This window comes from Chiloscyllium punctatum, chromosome 25, assembly GCF_047496795.1.
Source record: "Chiloscyllium punctatum isolate Juve2018m chromosome 25, sChiPun1.3, whole genome shotgun sequence".
Lineage (NCBI taxonomy): Eukaryota > Metazoa > Chordata > Chondrichthyes > Orectolobiformes > Hemiscylliidae > Chiloscyllium > Chiloscyllium punctatum.
The window spans coordinates 25962253-25977095 of record NC_092763.1 but is presented as its reverse complement, the minus strand read 5'-3'; the positions used below and the strand labels follow the sequence as shown (position 1 = coordinate 25977095).

Below are 14843 nucleotides of genomic sequence, written 5' to 3'. Positions count from 1 at the left end.
CGGCCCAAACCTCTGGGATCCTCCTTAAATATCTCCACCCTCCACTGCTCGCTCATCTCTTACAATCCACCTCTTTGATCAGGCTACTGGTCACTTAATCTCATGTCTCCAATTTTAAGACCATCGGACATAAAAGCAGGAGTGAGGCCTTCAGTCCATCCTGCTTGTTTCACCAGTCAATGAGATCATGGCTGACCTGACAAACCACTTTCCTGCCTTTTCTCCATAATCCTTGATTCCCTTCTCAATTAAAAATCTGTTTATTTCAGCCTTCGATATACTTAAACACCTAGCATCAGCAGCCCTCTGCAGTAAGGAGTTTCACAGATTTACGACCCTCTGAGAGAAGAATTTTCTGCTCATCTGTAACTTAAACATATGACTCCCTCATTCTGAGATTATAACCCATCTTCCTAGATTCTCCCACAAAGGGTAACAACCTCTCTTTGCCTCAGTCTCTATTTCATTATGGTCCAGTGAAACAGCTAGAAGCATTGTAACATGTAAAAGGTGTTTTATCAATGCATCTTATCGTTGTTGTCATTTCTTCTTAAGTTATCAAAACAATGATTCTAAACAAAGGCTGACAATTTGTTAACAACGTACCATTCCAGATATCATTCTATTTTATTTCCCCTGCTTCCCACTGTATTAAATGGAAAAACTTTCTATGCCGATGACAGTCTAAAGCTGATTAATCATGGCATGCAAACATGTTTTAAGTGCACACCTTCCACCAGCCGGTATGAGTCTAGACATGCCACAACACACTGTTGACTATATCTCTGCCTCAACTTATTGATGGGTAATAAAACCATCACATCTACACTCGACCAACCTCACAGCCCTACAGTCCTCACTTTTACAGATTCCTATAAATCCTCCCAATATGTACACTGACTTGACATGCCATACATCCATACTTCTCCATCTTTAATCCTTTATGTTCAGCTGCAACAAAAACAGGGAATTAAATTCTTTGTCTTTTGTTTGACGCAGAAGCTTCTAGAAGCAATGTAAGTTGAACCCAGGCCAGACTGAGCAGTAGAGTTGTTTCCTCCAAACAGCTGGCTGTTGTGAAAGTGGAAAGTTTTGATGCTATTTTCAGCTGAGTATCGGTCTAAGATGGCTGTCTTGACCCTGTCCCTAACCTTAGTGGGCTAGGGAAATGGAAATCAGTTGGGAGCTTCTGATGCCATCTCCAACAGGAATACAAACAGGGCATTGTAAAATTCAACCACGAAATGAAATCTTGCACTTAGGTATAACCTCAGCATGCCCAAAGTGCTGAACCAATGCCAATGAAGTGTTGTAATGCAGGAAAAGCAGCGGTCTGTTTGAACATAGCAAGGTCTCACAGCAACAAAGTGATACTGATCTGAAAATCTGTTTTGCGAGGTTGGTAGAGAAGGGGATGTGGGATAATGAGATTCATGTAAATTATGCTTACATAAATGATCACATGACTCTGACATCAGAGAAAGAAAATAATCTAGTTTGGAATAAGATGTGAAAAGACACTACCTTAGACAGCTGTATTTGATAATCTGCTCTGTGTACAGATATAAATAAGGGAGTGCTACAGCACAAAAGGAATCAAAGAACTTCACTTAGTGATTAGGAACAATAGCCTTAGGGGCAGTGTATGTGCAGACACTCACAGGCGAGGAATACATGATGAGTGGGAGACCCTGAGAAGCACCAAGAATCAGAGGGACCATGTTAACCCCTGACTTAAGGTAGTGGAACAGGTAAATAAAGTGGTTAAGGAGACTTATGGTTTACTTGCCTTTATCAGTCAAGGCATAAAGTTTAAGAGCAGGGAGGTTATTCTAGAACTGTATAAAAGAATTGGTTAGACCACAGCTAGATGTATTGCATGCAGTTTTGGAATCCATATGATAGGAGGGATGTGACAGCACCGGAGAATGTACAGAGGAGAATTGCTAGGATGTTGGCTGGGCTGGAGACTTACAGTTATGAAGGAAGATTGGACAGACTGGGATTGTTTTCCTCAGAGTAGAGGAGATTGAGAGGGGACATGATTGAGATGTATAAAATTACGTAAGGGTGTAGAAGTAGAAACCCTCATAACATTGAAGACTTTTACACTTGCAATGCCAAGACTACAAGGTTATGGGCCAAATCCTGGAAAGTGGGATTAGAATGGTTAGATGGTAGCTTATTACCAGCAAGGACACAATGCACTGATGGGCCAAAGGCCTTTATCAGTATTATAGGCCTTGATGATTGCAAGACTCCAGACTAACATTGCAATGTGCAGGTGGCCAAATTGGCTGAAACTAAAAGATAAAGTAGAGAAGAGCCTTTCTGTTTTTCAAGCAGTGTCATTGGGTCTTTTTTATCAATCCTAGATGGGGCATTGGTTTAACAATTCATCGGAAAGATGGTTCCTTTGACAGTGGAGCAGTTCCTCAGTATTGCACTGGGTGCACTGACCTAAATTGTGTGCTGTAGTGTCTGCTGTGGAACTTATCACACAACCTTGTGATGCTACCTTTAATCCATAATAGCCACGGAGAAGTCCTGTTTCAAATTCTGGTAAGCTCTGCCATCATGAGGAGGTCAGACTCCCACCTTCAACTCAACTGTAGACATGGTCCTGGCAGACAGGGCAGCATGGCTGCTAACCAACTGGTCCTCTCATCAGGGCCAAAGGATCAGCTTGCAGCTGCCCAAGACTGACTAGGTGAGTAAATCCAAACTTTCTAACGTTCTGGGGACGTGGTGTCAAATCCCACCGGGGCAAGTTGGTGAAATTTGAATTACAAGAAAATCTGGAAGCAAAAGCTATACTATTGGTGACCATGAAACCACTGTCAATTGTCCAGTGTCATCAGATTCATTAATGTCATCTGGAGAAGGAAATCTTTACTACATTATCTGGTCTGGACTACATGCGACTCTGTATATACAGAATGTTGAGTGTAGACTCAATTTTGTGTGTTGGCATGAATATTGAATTGTGTGTGTCGGGAATCTGAAAAGAATTTCTAATGTTGGGTGTATATTGTGGGTTTTGTGGGTTGGGTATGTACAGAATTGTGTTAGTTGAGTTTAAGAATAGGTGGAACATCACACACAGTTCAATATATACATCTGATATGCAGAATTCTACATAAACACAGAATTGAACATTGGGAGTGTGTACAAAAGTGAACTTTTGGTATAGATAGTGTTTGTTGATATGTTGATAGAATTGTGTGTGTTGGGTGCATAGGGACATTTGTGCACATTCGTCAATCTGCCTCTGGTTGCCTGGTCTTACTTGGCTATATTCTGTTGCTAGTGACAAATTTATTGGTTGTATCTGGAATAATAAGTCCCAACACTTCCCTAGTGAGCTGATGGTTATGAGCAGTGCTTATCTTTCTCTGATCCTTATGATCTTAGCCTTTGCTTTCAGGCTTTGGAAACCGAGCTGAGTAAGTCAATGCATTACACAAAGATTGAAATGACCAGCTAAATGACCTGTTTACCACTCTGAACTGTGGTTACAAACAAAGAATACAACAGATGAGTGACACGCAGTGAGCATAATCTCTTTATCGCCTTTCTGTAATCTGGATGTTAGTATATTAATTTGCACTGTTTATGTTCTTTCACTCATCCATTCTGCATGAACTGCATCACCAGCCAGAAAGTCCCAAGAATGGTAATTGACTTATTTCTGCAGAGAGAAAAATAGGAAGCAAAAGAATAATGTAGAAGTTCACTGGAACCTCCTGGAAATGAGAACTTGCTGTTTTGAGACATCATCAATCCTTTAGCCACACACACACACACACAAACACACATGCACTAGATAAAATATGGGGGGGGGGAAATCACATTTTCATTCAAATTAGTTGCTGATTCATCCAGATATTTCTGCACCTTCCAAACATTGTGATTTTTTTTTGACCAGTTGTAGTTCTCTGTCTGAGCCAGAAGGCTGTGGGTTCAAGCCCTACTCCAGTAAACCCAAACACAGAAATCTAGGCTGATATGGCTCATGTGGTATCAAGAGAGTGTATCACTGTCTGAGGATCAATCATTTACATGTCATGTTCAACTGAGCTCCCATCTACTTCCTCAGGTGCTCATGAATGATCTTATGGGACTACTTGGAAAAGAGAACCTGCTTCCCTGGCCAAACCAACATCACCAACCCTACTCCACCACCATCATTAGTTGCGTGTGAACGTTAAGACAGTTCATGACTATGGGTAAAAAACTTCAAAAAAAAGATGGATGCTAGAAATCAGAAAATAACCCAGAAATTGCTGGAGAAACTCAGCAGGCCTGGCATCATCTGTGGAAAGAAATCAGAGTTAATATTTCGGGTCCAGTGATCCTTCTTTAGAACTAAGTTCTGGACCCGAGAGAGTTGCTGCATAGATATAGGGCAAGGTTAGGATCCTGGTGAGGTCCCAAAAATCTACAAGATCCAAGTGCTGATAATCAGAGTTAAATTGCACGCCAATGGCGCAGAGGGACTGAAGTCAAATAATTTACAACCTGCTCAAATTTGAGTGGAAGAATAAACAAATGGAGCCCAGACTGAACCTCACCCTGACATGGACTCTCCAAAAGCAGGTCACTGGGCAATGCTTCAGCAGGGAAAACAGTAACACTGAGACTAATATGCACAACCAACAGCTTGGGTGAGGCTATTAAAACTCTCCTGTCTACAAGTGTCAGCTTGACCCAGCGCTTGCACTGTTGCCTCTGAGTAATGTGTTCCAGCTCAACTTCAACAGCATAAGCAGTTAATCAAAGTAGGTATGGCATACAGTATCGAGAGAGTGTGGCATTGTGGGTAGTAAAATCAAACCCTGCCGGCCATCTCCGAGGTTTGTGTGCATGTGTCTGTATGGCATTATTTGAAGGTGTGAGTTGGGAAGGTCCTTTTGCTCTCCTGGGCAATATATTTACCACTTATCATGAAGACAATGTTATTTCTTTGCTTCTTATAGGACCTTGCTCTATAGAAATTAGCTGCAGCGTTTTCCACAGTACAACATTGAGTACTCTTCAAAAGTACTTCGCTGGTAATAAAGCACTTTCGGATGTGTGAAAATCTGCTTCGTTCCATACCTCAATCTCAAACCACTCAAATACTTTCCGTGCAATGCTCCCACTTTTCTGATCTGCAAATAGTGTCCAACATCTGTCGGGGCAAACTGTGAAGTTTACTCACAAGCTCCTTTTCCACATGAATTTGTTTGAGTTCCCAAGTTAATGGGCTGTGTCACAGACCACCCACAATGGCCCAGTGCATGACCTTGGACAGTACAAATGTCCTCTGGATATGTGGTGTATTAGATCAGATTGTTGTGTATTCAGTAAGGGGAGGGTGAATATGCAAATCTCCTTTTTAAACTTCATCCATTGGATGGGGGCATCATAGGTTAACTCTGTATGTATTACCCACCCCTAATTACACAGGAGCAGCTGGTGGTGATGAACTGCCTGCTTAAGCAGCCAAAGGCCACGCCCTGTAGGCTGAACTACAATGCTGCTCGGAAGGGAATACCAGGATTTTGACCCAGCAACATTCAAGGAATGCTGACATATTTCCAAGATGGATGGCTTGAAGGGGAATTTACAGGGGAAGGCATTCCCATGTATTTGCTGTCCTTGTCCTTTTGACTCCATCTCTCCTTATGTTAAAAAAAACCTTCAGATAATACTCCTATGTGAATGTGGCAAGGTCTCCACACACACAAAAAAATATATTCAGTAAGTCTGTGATGCATTTTCCAGAATGTTCTATTTAAATTGCTTCCTGAATGTGATATGCGAGATTTTCCTGGTGCAATCCTTAGGACAACATGACCTAATTTCCCCTGGGTGCTGAGATGATTTATTCTCACAGTATCTTAATGTTTTCTCAACTAATTCCATCTGAACAAGAGACTAAACTCAATGACATTTATAAAGCACATGGATCTGTACTCAGTAAGGGTAATGATTACTATCTCTGGCATGGAAGTAATGGGCTGACTGGTCTCCTTCTGTACACTAAATGTCTGTCTCCACTGTTAGGGGGAGTTTAACCAGATCCTGGAGGAGGGGTTGCTGGCAACAGATTTGCCAAACACAATCTGAACCAAATGCCTGGTTGAGTTGACAAAGGATATCTACCTCTGGGCACTTTTCCTAGAGGCGGACCAAGTGCAATTTTGGCAGCAACAGAAAGGTTTGATTGGGAAACATTTAACAGTAACTTTACCAAGGTAATGGAATTTACCAGCTGAACATAGAATGACTGCAGTGCTGATACTTTGTCAGATAACAAAATAGGTGCTTGGGCACTGAGAGGTTGGGCTTTCGAATGCAATCTGCTTTTTAAAGGTGCTAATTCACATACGTGGAGGTGAACTGCAGGCAGAAGCTGGAGACTAATGTCAGGGTTCATGCTGCCAGTGAAGAAATGGCTGTCATTTCTTCCAGGTGTTTTATGCCTTCAGTTCAACCCCCTTTCTCTCTCTGTTATTCTATATACCACAGCAGTGCTCACACTGCAAATACCACATGGATTTAGGACATCATATTGCAGCTGTACAAGACACTGGTGAGGCCACTTTCAGAATATTGTGTACAACTCTGGTCGCCATTCTATCGAAAGGATGTTGTTAAACTTGAAAGAGTGCAGAAAAGGTTTGCAAGGATGTTGCCGAGACTGGTTCGAGGAACAGGTTGAATAGGCCGGGGTTTTCTTCCCTGCAGCATCGGAGGTATAAAGGTTTATAAAATCATGGGGGGGTGTGGGGAACGTGGATAGGGTGAATAGCCACAGTCTCTATCTGACAGTGCAGGAGTCCAAAAATACTGGTTTAAAGTGAGAGGGACAAGACTTAGAAATGACCTGAGGGCTAACGTTTTCACATAGAGGGTGGTGCAGGTATGGAACAAGCTGCCACAGGAAATGGTGGATGATGGTACAATTGCAACATTCAAGGGTTGCGAGGGACATGGACCATATGCTGTCAAATAGGTCAGATTGGGATGTTTGGTTGGCCTGGACGAGTTGGACCAAAGGGTCTGTTTCCACTCCTAGAAAGGAATAATTTAATTTGATTAGGGATAGCTAACATGGTTTTGTGAAGCCAACATAGATTGTGCCTCACAAACCTTATTGAGTTCTCTGAGAAGGTGACGAAACAGGTGGATGAGGGTAAAGCAGTTGATGTGGTATATATATGGATTTCAGTAAAGCACATGATAGGTTTCCCCACAGCACGCTATTGCATAAAATATGGAGGCATGGGATTAAAGGTGATTTAGTGGTTTGGATCAGAAATTGGCCAACCGTAAGAAGACAGAGGGTGGTGGTTGATGGGAAATGTTTATCCTGGAGTTCAGTTACTAGTGGTGTACTGTAAGGATCTGTTTTGGGGCCACTGCTTGTTTGTCACTTTTATAAATGACACAGATGAGAGTGTAGAAAGATGAGTTAGTAAATTTACGGATGACACTAAGGTAGGCAGATTTGTGGACAGTCCGGAAGGATGTTGCAGGTTACAGGGAGACATAGATAACCTGCAAATCTGAGCTGAGAGGTGGCAAATTGAGGTGGTTCACTTTGGAAGGTGTAACAGGAACACAGAGTAGTGGGCTAATGATAAGATTCTTGGTAGTATGGATGAGCAGAGAGATCTCGGTGTCCGTGTATATAGATCCCTGAAAGTTGTCACCCAGGTTGATAGGGATGCCATAAAGAACTACGGTGTGTTAACTTTTATTGGTAGATTAAGTTTCGGAGCCATGAGGTCATGCTGTAGCTGTACAAAACTCTGGTGCGGCTGCATTTGGAGCATTGCGTACAGTTCTGGTTACCGCATTATAGTAAGAATGTGGAAGCATTGGAAAGGGTGCAGAGGAGATTTACCAGGACATTACCTGGAATGGAGGGAAAGTCTGATGAGGAAAGGCTGAGGGACTGAAGGCTGTTTCCTTTAGAGAGAATAAGGTTAAAAGGTGACTCAATAGATACATTAAGATGATCAGAGGGTTAGACAGGGTGGACAGTGAAAGCCTATTTTCTCGGATGGTGATAGCTAGCACAAGGGGGCATAGCTTTAAATTGAGGGGTGATAGATATAGGATAGATGTCAGAGGTAGTTTTTTTATTCAGAGGGTAGTAAGGGCATGGAATGCCCTGCCTGCAATGGTAGTAGACTCGCCAACTTTAAGGGCATTTAAATGATGATTGGACAAATATATGGATGATAATGGAATAATGTAAGTTAATGGGTTTCAGATTAGTTTCACAGGTCAGCGCAACATCGAGGGCTGAAGGGCTTGTACTGTGGTGTAATGTTGTATGCTGTGTGAATCTATGACTACTGGTGACATATGCAATCGGCAGCACAGAAACGCCTTCCCTGTCTCCCCAAACGTTTGCTAGCCCTACACAGACAGTATTTCCAGAGATAGTTTCTTTGTTTGATCCCACTCATCGATCTTGTAAATAACTAGGGTGCTAAACTCCAGCCCCCCATCTCAGTCAAAGAAGACTACATTCCTATAGAACCTTTTGTGACTTTGGGAACTTTTTGTGGTCACAATTGTCATATCAACTCTGAAGTGTACTTGCTTGTCGTCAAAACGTGCTGCATGATCTTTAACACCTATCCAAGAGGGCAGACAAGTTTAACACTTCTTTGGAGAAAATGGCACTGCTAACAGTGCAGCATTCCCTCAGTGGAGACCGCAGGCTTTGTTCGTCCACCAAACCGATTAGGATTGTTCCAGATCTACAGTGCTGGAACTGGTTTACAAACTGATAGCAAGTAAGAGATGGGCCCAGTTTATTTTAAATGTATATTTTATTTCATTTTTATATTAAAATTTTTCAGTGGGTTTTCTTTTAATAGGAAGACAAAAACAATTGGCAACGCATCATCATTACATAGTATAAATTCAGCCACGGTCCACAGCTCAATTATTCAGCGTCTCCCACCCTCACCCCATACCATTAGACAAACCCCATCCCCAACCTACACACTACCTTCAAAGCTGTGTCAAAAGCAAACATAAAGAATAAAATCACCATAAACAAGCAGAGTGTCTAGAAATATTGAGGGGTCAGTGGGCCAATGCCTCTCCCCTCAAGGCGCATGTTGTGATTATTGATGTGCCATACGTATATTAAAAAAACTTGGTCAGCGTTGTAGAAACAGGGGCAATTCAGCTGCCAATTTCAGGATGCTTGTTCCATTGCACACTTCTTTTCCTGTTCGATTACTGCAAAGACAATTTAGATTAGATTAGATTCCCTTCAGTGTGGAAACAGGCCCTTCAGCCCAACAAGTCTACACCAACCCTCCGAAGAGAAACCCACCCAAGACTCATGAAACTAACACTATGGGCAATTTAGCGTGTCCAGTTCACCTGACCTGCAGACCTTTGGACTGTGGGAAGAAACTGGAGCACCCGGGGGAGATCCATGCGGACACAGGGAGAGAATGTGCAAACTCTACACAGACAGTTGCCAGAGGTGGGAATCAAACCTGGGTTCCCAGCACTGTGAGGCATCAGTGCTAACCACTAAGCCACCGAGCTGTCCATAAAATGAGAGCTAGACACATGTCGCTCAAACACCTCAAAGCTTAACAAAAGCAAGTACTAGTGATGGGCAGTGCACTGACCTGGTGCCACAATGTTGATAATGAAATGCCAAAGTTGTGTGTGGTGTTGGTTTCAACAAGTCTTTTAAACGAAGGGCAATCTGCTAAAATTCACAAGCCAATTCTGATGCAGAATTACATAATTTACTTACAGATATATAAACGTGTTGATATATGTTTTAATTTGGTGCACAGTTCTTTCTTAATTTGTGAGGTTAATTTGGACCCAAAACCCAGAAAACCTTAGTGCAAGTTCTCCTGTGTTATATGAAAGTAGTACTGGCAATTAACGGTTCATCTAAAAAATGTATTTGACATCCTTTCTCTTTGTATCTCAGATTTTAGTGCTTCCTGATTTTACTTCTGAACTGAATTGGTCTAGTTTGTTCTTGGTTCCTTTACAAGAGCGCATGATATCTTTGTACTTATCTAATCTTTTTAACATTAATTGGTCTTATGATCAGATCACCCTTCCACTCTTAAGGGACTACGGGTTGAGGCCAGCCTTTGTTGCATTATAACATTTTAAACCTTTGTATCATTCTGGTATATCTGAGTTCTTATCAATTTGACCTTCCAATGATGCAATGGCCTATAGCATCCATTTCACAGTTTGCTGTGCTGATCTACTTCTGCCATAGCTTCTCCCACTTACATAGTGTGTCACTGTTATCTCCTCTTCACCTCCACACAATGTACTGTACCGCTAGACTTAGAGATTCCAGAAAACTTAGATATCAATTCCTTCGTTGTTTGTGTTATATCCATGGTGAAAATCAAGGTGCATTCTGGGAAATGTGACCTCTCAGTCCCTGTGAGTCAGAGGACGTTCCCACTATCTCGACTAATTTCTAAGGTTTGTCTCTTATTCCATGCACTGTCATTTTTGTCAGCAGTCCACTGTGTAGAACTTGATAAACTTCATTCTGAAACTCTATACAGGCACTGTGCTATTCACCATTTAGTGACCTTTTCAAAAAGGTTAATCAACTGATTACCTGTAGCTTCCTCTGAATAATTCGGTGCTGACACTTTAATCAGCTAATGCCTATCTAAGTACACAGATCTAATGATGAATTCCTAGTTCTGATTTCCCTTACTTCTTTTTGGTTATACAAAAAAAGGTTTCTCCCTCTTTATTCTATCAAAACCCTGAATGGCTTTGAAGAGCTCTAATAAATTTCTCACTAATCTTTCTAAGAAAACAAATGATTCAACCCTCTTCAAAGTCTCTTTAAACTAAGGTCCTGCAACCCTTTCTGATAAATCTCCTCTATCCTTTCCCAAGAATTTTGACATCTTTCTTGATATTTGAGGCAAAATGGATAACAGGGGAGAAGGGTAGCAAAGGGGGAAGAGGAGAGGAAAAAGGTGATGAGAGAGTGGGGAGCGAGAGAAAGAGAGACAATCAAGAAATAAGAGGTACAGAACAGTGAAAAAATTTTTTAAAAAGATGATAAATAAAATAAAATTACGGAGCAGAATGAAAACAGAGGGGTTGAGATGGGATAATCATCTGAAGTTGTTGAATTTAATGTTGAGACTGGCAGGCTGTAACGTGCCTAGTCGGAAGATGAGAAGCTGTTCCTCCAGTGTGCGTTGAGCTTCACTGGAACATTGCAGCAGGCCAAGGACAGACATGTGGGCATGGGAGCAGGATTGTGTGTTGAAGTGGCAAGCCATGGGAAGGTCCGGGACCTGATTGCATACAGACAAAGGTGCTCAGCAACGCACCTTTGTTCCGATGAGGCCACTTTCCAAAGTGGTGCCCTTAATATGTGCTCCTTCTTCTCCAACCGTGGCTTCCCAACTACAGTTGTTGACAGGGCTCTCATCAGCATGCAGTCCATCTCCCGTGCCATGACCCTTACCCCCGCCACCCCCTCCCAGAACAAGAATAGGGTCCCTCTTGTTCTCACATTTTACCCCACCAGCCTTCACATGAAAAGAATAATCCTCCGCCATTTTCGCCAATTCCAACACGACGCCACCACTAAACACATCTTCCCTTCCCTCCCCCCTCTGCATTCTGCAGAGATTGTTCCCTCCAGAACAACCTAGTCCACTCCTCCATCTCACCTAACACCCCTCCCATCACACACGGCACCTTCCCATGCAATCACAGAAGGTGCAACCCCTGCCCCTTTACCTCTTCCATGCTCACCATCCAAGGCCCCAAACACTCATTTCAGATTAAGCAGTGTTTCACTTGTACCTCTTTCAATTTTGTCTATTGCATTCGTTGCTCCCAATGTGGTCTCTATCAGGTCCTGGACCTTCCTGTGGCTTGCCACTTCAACACACAATCCTGCTCCCATGCCCACATGTCTGTCCTTGGCCTGCTGCAATGTTCCAGGGAAGCTCAACGCACACTGGAGGAACAGCATTGCATCTCCCGACTAGGCACGTTACAGCCTGCCGGTCTCAACACTGAATTCAACAACTCCAGATGATTATCCCATCTCAACCCCTCTGTTTTCATTCAGCTCTGTAATTTTACTTCATTTATTTTATTTATCTTTTTTTTCCACTGTTCTGTACCTCTTATTTCTTGATTGTCTCTCTTTCTCTTGCTTCCCACTCTCGCATCACCTTTTTCCTCTCCTCTTCCCCCTTTGCTACCCTTCTCCCCTGTTTTCCATTTTGCCTCTGCTTCACCCATCCCCCACATTTTGTCACATAGCACTGGCTTCAGCCTTGGTCATTCACAGCTCCTAATCTCCCTATAATCTCTCTCTATGCACTGTCATTATCACCTCTTTATTGCTACCTTTGCTTCTGGAGCCATGACTCACCTTCTCTCAGCCTGATATAAATACCTCCCTATTTCTCCCCATTTTTTAGCTTTGACAAAGATCAGTTAGACTCGAAACGTCAGTTCTTTTCTTTCCTTTCAGATGCTGCCAGACCTGCTGAGATTTTCCAGCATTTTTTCTTTTGGTTTCAGATTCCAGCATCCGCAGTAATTTGCTTTTATTTCTTGATATTTATCCTGAATTAAACTCAATATACTAGCCTAATTGGCATTTTATCAAGGCTTAGAACATCACCCTTGTTTTTAGATAACAATGCCACTGTTAATAAAACTAAGGCTATTCATCCAACTGTGTGTTTAGAATTTGCCTCTCTGAATTTTCCAAATTGTAAGTAGCTAATGTCATAGAATCCCTACAGCATGAAAGCAGGCCATTCAACCCCTCATTTCCACACTGACCCTCCAAAGAGCATCCCAACCAAACCCATCCCATTCCTGTAACCCTGCACATTCCCTGGCTAATCCACCTAGCCTGCGCATCCCTGGATATTACGGCCAATTTAATATGGCCAATCCATCTACCCTGCACAGCTTTGGACTGTGGGAGGAAACCACAGCATCCACAGGAAACCCAACCAGAAACAGGCAAACTTGCAAACTCCACACAGACAGTCACCCGAGGGTGGAATCAAACCCGGGTCCGTGACATTGTGTGGTAGCAGTGCTAACCACTGAACAACCATGCCGCCCTTGTCAGAGTTTAGGATTGGTGTGCTCTGACTGTGGCAACTTAAATATAAAAAACCCACATTGTCAACCCCATAGAAACTCAACAATTCAGATGGAGTTCAACTAATCATGGAAACATTAAACATTGTATGAGGGCAGGCTCAGTGTAGGGGCAAGCGTTGAGTTATAAAATAGTATGCAATGGAGAAAAATCAAGACAAAGGGCTCTCCAAAACCCTAGACACTTTTTTTGACCTGCAGCCAAAGGCACAGCACGCTATTCTCAAAGGCAGACTTTAACACTGCAACTGAAGTCAAGATTGTCTGGTGCTGGAAAAGCACAGCAGTTCAGGCAGCATCCGAGGAGCAGTAAAATCGACGTTTCGGGCAAAAGCCCTTCATCAGGAATACAGGCAGAGAGCCTGAAGGGTGGAGAGATAAGTGAGAGGAGGGTGGGGGTGGGGAGAAAGTAGCACAGAGTACAATAGATGAGTGGGGGAGGGGATGAAGATGGTAGGTTGGGGGGAGGGTGGAGTGGATAAGTGGAAAATAAGATAGGCAGGTAGGACAGGTCATGGGGACAGTGCTGAGCTGGAAGTTTGGAACTGGGGTGAGGTGGGGGAAAAGGAAACTGTTGGTACCCTGGAGTTGAAGTGTTCCGAGGCGGAAGTTGAAGCGTTCTTCCTCCAGGCGTCTGGTGGTGAGGGAGCGGTGGTGAAGGAGGCCCAGGACCTCCATGTCCTCGGCAGAGTGGGAGGGAGAGTTGAAATGTTGGGCCACAGGGCGGTGTGGTTGATTTGTGCGGGTGTCCCGGTGATGTTCCCTAAAGCGCTCTGCTAGGAGGCATCCAGTCTCCCCAGTGTAGAGGAGACCGCATCGGGAGCAACGGATACAATAAATGATATTGGTGGATGTGCAGGTAAAACTTTGATGGATATTAGAGTATGCTGGAAAAGCACAGCAGTTCGTCCTCTCCTACACATCCCCACAGAGTACTTCTCTGCATGCACAATCTCTAGGTCAGACATAGATACTTGGAAGATACAGCCCAATGGGAAACAGTAAAGTGGAACCACAGAATTCGAATTGTACACACCGTCTTTTGTTGGCAATGTGTTCTTCTCTTTAGTGTCCGTTTTCTTTAGGCTGCTCTTTTTGAAGTCTTTGATTTCTGACATGTCTTTCTTCTGAGCTTCCTCTGGTTTGTCTGGCATGTTTTACAATTAACTGTAAAAAGAAAACAGTTTCAGTTTCTTCACGAGAACATTCCCAAGAAGGGCTGAGTGCTAGGGAGAAGGAAATTCCTGAAATCAAGCAACAACTGGGAAAAGAAACAGCAGGCACAACAAGAATTGGCAGCAAAAGGAGCAAAAAATGAAACAAAGAGAATCAAAAATGCAAAAAACATAGAGAAGACAGGAAGACAGAAAATTGGATTTAAAAAAAATTAATATTGGACTTCTAAGCAAAGCTGCAACTACGTTACAACATTTTTCAGGAAGTGAGTAGAAGCTGGAATGCATTGCCTGGATATGCGATGAGGCAACTTCAATTGTTGCATTGAACAAGAGCACAGGATGATTATATGGATGTGCAGGGAAATGGAGAAAAGCAGGAGGTAATGATTTATCAGGCCATTGACTGAATGGCTTGTTTCTGGACTATATCACATCTGTGATTCCATAAGCTGAGTGACTTGCACAGTCAGAACCATGTAGTCT

At 42.8% G+C, this 14843-nt stretch overlaps 1 long non-coding RNA gene across 1 annotated transcript; it reads right to left on the bottom strand.

The window, feature by feature from the left end:
* Nucleotides 1–8818: 8818 nt before the first annotated feature.
* Nucleotides 8819–14349, bottom strand: LOC140495772 (uncharacterized). Its single transcript, XR_011964095.1, has 2 exons — nt 14219–14349; nt 8819–9255 (listed from the first exon to the last, which is right to left on the bottom strand). It is a non-coding gene; the product is annotated as an uncharacterized lncRNA (long non-coding RNA).
* Nucleotides 14350–14843: the final 494 nt, after the last annotated feature.